Below are 8,508 nucleotides of genomic sequence, written 5' to 3'. Positions count from 1 at the left end.
CTTGTTAGGGTGGCCAGCCCTGGCATGCAGCTACACTAACAAAATAACATGAGAATTTATAAGATACTACAGAGAGCAAAAAGGGGGTAATATATATGCAGACATCTAACCCTGACTTGTGGCTACACTAACAAGATAGCAACATAAGAAGTAGTCGAAATGAGAAATATTGTTGATAACAAAAGAGAGTCACTAGCTTAAAGGAATTGCTGATGGAGGTAGAAATTACCATAGAATCATAGAATCATTAAGGTTGGAAGAGACCTCCAAGATCATCGAGTCCAACCATCAACCCAACACCACCATGCCCACTAAACCATGTCCCTAAGCGCCTTATCTACACGTCTTTTAAATACTTCCAGGGATGGTGACTCAACCACTTCCCTGGGCAGCCTGTTCCAATGTTTAACCACTCTTTCAGTAAATAAATTTTTCCTCATGTCCAATCTAAACCTCCCCTGGTGCAACTTGAGGCCATTTAACCATTAAATGCCATTTAACTGGCATTTACCAGTGCAGCCATATCACAAATACTGAAGAGCTATAAAGTACCAAAATTAGGGACAACAGGAAAGAATAAATAGGGACAGATTGTTTATTTGGGAGTGGATGAGAGTGGTAAAGGGAAGAACTTGGGAAGCAAAAAGGGGAGAAAAAGGGAATATAAGCAGAAATGTATAATTTAACTAGCTGTTTAGGGGTACCTGTTGGGCGGCCTTCTGTTGATCCTGCTTGGAGAAGGAAAAGAAATCCATTATTGCTCTGATCATATGTGTGTCTGACTTTTTTCTGTGGTAATTGGGGGTACATGAAGTGTTTTCCCTAAAACTGGTGAGGGAATACATGAAGGGGGTGGACTAATCATAATAGCTGTGGTATTTAACTTTTAGCAGAATCCATATTCAGAGTTAGGCATCTATGCTCACAATAAATAGACTCATGAAAGCCAGCAAGCTAAACAAGCCGTTCCTAAATGCTGAGAAACATTCGGTTCCTTATGCTAAGCCGAATTCAGTATTCAGTATGGTTGTTAGCTACCAAAACCACTTGTCACTTACCTGTGCTCAGAGTATTAGCATGGGATTAGTAATGCCACATATTTACTCAATCCTGTAATGGTTATATGGGAGGGGGAAACTCAGAGGCAGTTCTGTTCGTTACCTGGATTAGACCCACGTCTCCCATAGCGTAATAAGAAATTATATCACATGGAAGTCTCTTGATCTCTTCCAATATATTTTGTGCAAAATACTTATGTACTTACTGGATCAGAATTAATGTTTACCAGTCTTTTGTTTATGACTACAGTTGCTTAGATAGCCTCACCAGGGTTGTATGGAAATTTGGAGTATCTAAGTTTTGAATGTGCAAGCTTCATTGTCAAAACTCAAGCATGTGTCTGATTTTTGTATGTGTTAAAGTTCCAGTTGTAATGTGAAAGACCCCATGGGATGCCTTGTCTTGAGTACAGGCAACTTTTGGGTTGGGTTCATCATTTTTTGGAATCTGCAGGAATTTTATACCTTGCTGATTACAGCTGAACTTCTTGCAGCCATTTTCTGAAACAGAAGACTATACACAACACAGAATTTGTTGTACAATACAGAAGCTTAGCATATGCTGTTTACAGTTTTACGTTACCTTCAGTATAATAAGGCCCCAGCGAGTGATATGTGCTTTAGAAGCACTGTTTTCCAGAACTTTGTGGTTTTAAGTGGTCTCTGATTGTCCTGCTGTGAAATTACAGAAAGAGCATACTTTGTAGCAAGCTCCGTTTTAAGTTTTCCCCCTTCCACTTGTAAAGGGAACCAAATAACACTTCATTTATTGTCTGCTAAATTAAACAGTTGTAGAATTGCTATCATGTTCCCAGTGGCTTCCATGATGCTATCTACAAGCTGATAAAACTGAAGTCTTCTCATAATGTCCTCCTGGGACAGAGGCTTGATTTTTGTGTTGATCTGAACATTTTATGTATCTGCCATAGTTTCTTTCTTGCTTTTTGTTCAGCCGACAACCTTCTGTGTTGTACGACCACGTCCCATAAGACAAGCAGACAATCTAATTTTAAGTGTTCACTAAAACATGGTAAGGCTAGACTCATTAAATTAGACCTCTTCGGATATTTCAGTATACTGTACAGGCCCTGATGTTAAACCTTTATGTCTCATCTCAGATGTTTACTTTAGCCAAGTTTTGGCAGTTTTGCCAGTGTTCTCAACAAAACGTTGAGAATTATCTTGATTTTAGAAGACAGAAGAGGTATTCACAGGCCTACAGCACATGCCCCATGAAGAGAGGTGGAGGCAGCATAGTCTGACAAAGAGAAGGTTAAGGAGCAACCTAATAGCAGCCTACACCTTTCTGAAGGACAGACAGAAAAATGCAGAGCCAAACCCTCCGCAGCTGTGGCAGATGGCACAACAAGAGGCAATAGCCACGAATCGTGGGTTGGGAGGTTCAGGTTGGACATCAGGAGAAACTTCACCAGGAGCATGGTGCAGCACTGGAACAGGTTGCCCACGGATGATGTGGACACACCTGGAAGTTTTCAAGACCTGGCTAGACAAACCCATGGCTGACATAACCCAGTGCTGGAGATACTAACGCTTTGAGGAGGAGGCTGGACAACGTGTTCCTCTGATGTCCCTTCCAAACAACATTTCTATGACTCTGTGATGTGATTCTGTCATTCTCCCTTCTTAATTCAGTGGAAATGCATGTGGAAAACTAATTTTTTTTTAAGCAGACTATTACGCTCATTGTTAAAACAGTTTAACAGAACTGCATTTTTTTCTACAAAAAATAAGCACATACATGAAGAGCAACTCTGGTTGTACAGTAAAGCTTCAAATCCATTCTTTCATTTTGCATGTGAAAAACACGGTGATGATGGAAAGACAGAGACTGTGAAATAGCTAGATGGAACTTTATGTCCTAAAGGGAATACAGACTGAAACACTAAGAGTCTTGGACGTTTATGAGGGATGTTTTATTCTCTCTCCAAAATCCTCTTTTGCCTCTTACCCTCCCATTATTCAAGAAGCGTGACTGACTTATTAGCCAATGATCATAATTCCTTTCTTAACTAAAACTGAAATCTTTATGCCCTCTATTAAAGGGTGGAGAGAGACAATACCAGTAAAGGAACATCCAATGGAATCCTTTCATCCACAGTCATACCTAATACAAACTACTGCAGTAGACAGACAGAATACTGCAATGAAAATGTGTTCTCAGTCTCCCTCCTTTCTTGCATCCACTTCCTCCAGCCATATAATGTAATATTTTATTGTTTCCATAGAGGAGCTACCTGCGACTACGCAGCCAGGGGTAGCCCAGCATGAAATGGCCAGTCTCTGAGCCCACACTGCTGGGAGCAGTGTCTGTTTGCTGCCTTATGTGCTGTATTTTAAGATTCATGTGAAGAAGAAAATAAAACCTACAGGAAGAAATCAAGGCTGGCATTCACCAAGACAGCAAAAATCATCAGGTTAAATAATTAATTTTTCCTTGGACTAAATATATGTACTTTGTACATTAAACATTGCTTGGGGAAGGGATTTTACAGGTGTGATTTATGGGATCAGTAAGCAGACTTTACCTGCTATGCTTGTAAATCTTTGCATTGCTTTGATAGTTTACAGTAATAGCTTTAAAAGTAAATTAGGACATACTTCATGATTCCCTTAAGGATATATATGGACTTGCTATCTTTGGTGGATAAAAATATAGCTGCTGCACTAAATATGCATCTCATGAAGAGAAAGTTGGGTACTGAATAATGAATTCTGCCCAAGCCTCAAGCTCTGTAGGACTTTCCCCTATACATTTCTGATGAATTGGTAGTACTGCACTAAAGAAATAGATTAGAAACTGACTGATCCCCTTCACAATAGTGACCTCAATTTTGAGGATGCTAAGAATCACAAACCAACCAGTCTCCCTCTTTTCATTAGAGACAAGCATTTTATTTTACTTCTGATTTGAATTTATTTCTTCCCAAGGACCTCTTTAGATTCTAACACCAAATAAGACCATTTTCCCTGAGGTATATTGTGTTTTCTCTGCTTGTGAAGAGAAAAAGGTGTAGACGAGGGTATGGCATCAGTTAATTTATTTACAAGTACCTGCTTCTACTGATTAATGTTTGTCTGAACCAGAAGGAATCTGCTTTCAAGTTTTTTCATTAAAAATGTGAAAGCAATTTTGCTAACACAAACTATTCTTTGTCAGGCATGTCACAGCTATTTTACACTCCACAGAAAGTTGAAAACTGTCCTTTTTTCTGTCCTTAAACCTAAACCCCGCTGTTGCCCAGGAACATGATGTTGGCCAGACATGTCAGGTATTCCTAAGATCCACCAACTGATATTTGTTATTGACCCTACTCCAAATTTACTGCAGTGTAACTCAGAGTAAAAGCTGATCTTTTTTTGCGCTAGTTTCCCTTCTCAACCACTAGAAATGGTGTTTAGTATCATTCCTGAATTTGGAGGGAAGAGTAGTTCCCCTTACTGCAGGAGCCTGTGGATGGAACTGTACATTCTGCACCAGCTTGGAGGTCAGCCTACATGCTCAGTGCTCCCTTCTACTTAAAAATTATGAGCTGGATTGAGAAGCAGTGTAGATAGTATGGCTTCACCAGAGTTACCAGAATACACTGATTTACATATAATGAGGATACAGCTGGAAGAACATACAGTGAGTGAGGGGCATTGCTACCATAGTAGCATTTCTGTTGTAAATGCATATGATACTGAACAATACCAAATGATCTGGTACCTGGGCGCCCAGCCTAGCCATGCTTGGTACTGCCCAGACTCCCTGAACTTCTGGCTCTGTTTCCACTCCTGTCCACTCTATCCTTTTCACCAGAGCTGGGATGGTGCTGCCTAAATGGCTCCCCAGTGCCACCCACCAGCGGTGGGGAAGAGAAGAGATGGGAGGTGGCTGGCATGCTTACTTCCTTCTCGGTCTGCTGCTGGCACATCTCTCCCCAGCATAATGCAGAACCCTGCCAAGAACTTATTTCTGGGGGAGCTGAGGTAGGGGGAAGGGGACCAGTGGGCCTAGGGAGGACAGTGGATGAGGGCCATGCAGTGACAGAGTGGGGAGATAAAGAACTGTGGAAGAAGAGAGGGAATGGTGAAAAAGTGATCAAATTTCCTTTGCATCAAAGCAAAGGAAACACAAGCAGCATCTTGTGTTTTCAACTGTAGCGTACCTACCTCCCCAGTAGTTCACCTGAATGGCCCAATGCCTAGCTGCAAAACTTTGGAAAGCTCTACTCTGACACCAGTGAATCTAGCGAAAGGATTTCTATTGACTTTGATGGGTGATGGATCAGGATCGAAATGAGGTAGAAAATTATTTTCTCTGCTTGCTCTTTATTAGAAATTGATCTAAAGAACAGCTGACTTAAAAAGAAAATAATGAAAATAGTTTATACAGTCTTATTGCTCTGACATTATAGAAATATTTGTCTAGGATCAGATTAATTGGTATGAAAGAAACATTTTGGACTGACAGAAAATCTTATCTTTCCTTTTCCTTGCTATTTGATTTCCATTCAAATTACTTAATAATGGAATGCAACTTTATCAAATGCCCACTGCACGAGAAAAGGGATAAGGAAAACAATACAAGCACTCCTGTGATTAAGGCATTGACCCAGTTCTTTGTTTGTCTTCAAAAGTGTAGAAAATAGCACAATTTCCTCTTCTCCATACTTCTAAGTAATACAAAGCTACGCAATGCGTTTCCAGTGATCCAACTCAACTGAAATCTGAGACATAGCAGCTTAAGTCAGCTTTGTGTTCCTGAAACTGAAAACAGCCCAACCTTGTCATTTGATTCTTTCTGGTCATCTTATCTACTTGTGCCTATGCCTGCACCAAAATTGCTGTCCATCAGTGATTTTTTTTTTTTTTTTTTTTTTTTTTGGTAAATGTGGTCCAGTTAAGCACACTCTAGGACATACTGAGGTAAAACAGGGAAAGATTTTCCAGTTCTTCAAAATTTTTGATGACTGTTGAAACCCTAATTCCCCCTCAAATTTCCAGCACTCAGGTTGTATTCCTGTTTGTTCAGATGGATTTGTATCGCTGCTTTGAACAAATAGGCAGACTTGTGAGAAAAAATGATCTCGGAGAAAAACTTTCCACCAGATCTGTTAAAAAAACCACACGTGCATCTATTTGCTAAAATGGAGCATGCCCTATCAAGGGCAAAGAAGTTACTATAAATAGTCAGTAATAAACAGAATATCAACAGCATATGATGGATTAACTGTTGTAAAGAGTTATTGCTGACCATGCACATTGTCTTGTCACACTGGACTGCAGAATAAAAGTACTAGTGGATTTTACTGCAAAAATATTTCTGGAACTCATTGAACGGTTTACTACCTGCAGAAACAGACTGACTGACAGAGTTACAGATGTTTGATTACTTAAAACATTACAGACCATTCATAAAATAAAGCGCTTCGTTGAGTTAGCTCACAACTACTGAACTAATACCTTGTTGAGGTCACCTGGGCCATTTACCAACTCCATCTAACAGGGAGCAGTGTGCGGGATCCAGTTCTGCCAGCCAGGCTGACGCTGCATAGCTGGGAACCATGGCTGTGGACAGTGATTGTGAACCGAAAAGTCAGGAAACCTGCAGGACATTCTGAATTTCCCACAAGAAACCAGGACCCATGTAGGGGATGCTGCACGTCTAGGTAAGAGTCACTCAGTAGCCCAGAACTGGAGCCTGGATTTCAGCAGTATTGATTTTTGGTAGAGTCCATTTCTTAACACGTAGTTATTGCGGGACAGACAGCTAAGTCTTCCTGCAATTCATCCTGCCTGCCAGTACACTGGCCAATGTACACAGGTGTGAGTGCTGGGTTTAGATCTGGCATAAACACCTCTAGTGCTCTCAGCTGCCCCATATAGGATGCATCCCTTGTATCAATAAACTGTGTAAACCTTTCCCAGTCCTGCTGTAGTTTATGTCCCCCATAGTTTAAAACCAAGACTCCCAAGCAAGGAATGCGAGTTGTCACATTTGTTTATACCCATCTTGGCCTTGGGAAATCTGTGTTTTCCACTCTTCAGGTTGCTCCCTGGAGGTTTTAATAAGGATCATCAAAGGTAGAGAGAGAGGGACTCTGTCTCTGAGGTGTTTCTTTTTTCTTCCCCACACTAGGGAGATGTGGCCACTGGGAAGAAGTGACGTGTTGCACAGTGACAGGGAAATGGCAGAGGAGGAGAAGAACATGGCAGGCAGAAGAGCATCTTGCTGGCCGGAGGCTGCCCATCTGGCTCCACCAGGTTAGAAAGCAAATACGTCATTCGTGATAAGGGCCGTCCCATCTGATATGCAGTCTATTGGGTTTAAAAGTTGGCAGCCATGCGTATGGGGAGCTTGTGTCCCAGTGAAAAGATAACTTGCTAGTCTGGGAAGTGGCACTTCACTTAGACTATTTTGTGAGAGTTGACTTTAGGGTCCATTTCCTGAGTGCCTGGTAATCTTTAAGGAGCAAAGCTCTCCTCATAGCATATTTGTGAAATGTGAAAGTATCGTTATCCTTGCTGAGGAGTCACGGGGCCAGATCCTAAAAGATGCCTGTCTCTAAAGGAAATCAGTGGGATACGTCACTAAACACCTTTGGGATTCAAGGCCCAAATCACTGGCCAGGGTCCCATAGGAAATCCAGCAAAATGCCCGAGTTGAACCTGTGTGGACTAAGTCTCAATCCAGTGTGTTAACCACAATCCCTTTCTTCTTACAGACAAAACCTTCTTCCCCTAACTCCTTGAGCTGTTTAAAAAATGTTGGTAAACACATGTATACAGAATTTATGTATAAACTGATGCCTGTAGCTTCACATTGTCCAGTTCATTCACGTCTGAATGCATGACATCACATGCATTGGGATTTGTAGGGACGCAGGATATTATTATTGTTGCCATGTATTGTATTTGCATTATGACCTTCCTTAAATGTGCAGCATTGTTTTGTTAAGCAATCAGAATGCAAATACCACTGGCACAGCTAGAAAACATCAAAGTATCCCAAGTACACAAAGTATGCAAACTGTGCAGTAAAGCACACAAATCCTAACAAGCTCATTAGTACCATACTGCAGTGATTACAGAGCAAAATGTTTTCTGTGGTGCACCAGTCAGGCTATAGAGAGGGAAAGCTTTGCAATGTTTTAATGCAATGTTGCCATCAATTGTGTACTGCTACAGCAGTCATATTTTACCGGCATAAGCTGTTCTGGGAAAGAGGCACTGTTCTCTGCTTGTGCCTTGCCTAGGTATCATTCTTGATTAGCCATTAGGCACTACATAATAATCATGAGGATGAGGATAATAATTATAAACATAAGAATTATGGTCTTTGGTTAGACCAAAGCCCCATCGAGCTCAGCATCCTTTTTCTGACAGTGACCAGAACTATATTTTTAAGCAAATAATGTGAGAAACCGGGCATGTATAGAGTGACTCT

The 8,508-nt window shown here is 41.0% G+C and overlaps 1 protein-coding gene across 2 annotated transcripts in view; it reads right to left on the bottom strand.

The window, feature by feature from the left end:
• Positions 1-626: 626 nt before the first annotated feature.
• The window catches only part of YIPF7 (Yip1 domain family, member 7), a 30,377-nt gene continuing 22,495 nt past the window's right edge, over positions 627-8,508 (bottom strand). For both annotated transcript variants that reach the window (XR_663961.1, XR_663962.1), the window contains exon 8: positions 627-1,733. The gene's annotated coding sequence lies outside the window, so the exon portion shown is untranslated. The remainder of the gene's footprint in view (positions 1,734-8,508) is intronic.

This window comes from Pygoscelis adeliae, unplaced genomic scaffold (assembly GCF_000699105.1).
Source record: "Pygoscelis adeliae isolate BGI_AS28 unplaced genomic scaffold, ASM69910v1 Scaffold59, whole genome shotgun sequence".
Classification (NCBI taxonomy): Eukaryota; Metazoa; Chordata; class Aves; order Sphenisciformes; family Spheniscidae; genus Pygoscelis; species Pygoscelis adeliae.
This window is presented reverse-complemented; position numbering and strand designations above follow the sequence as displayed.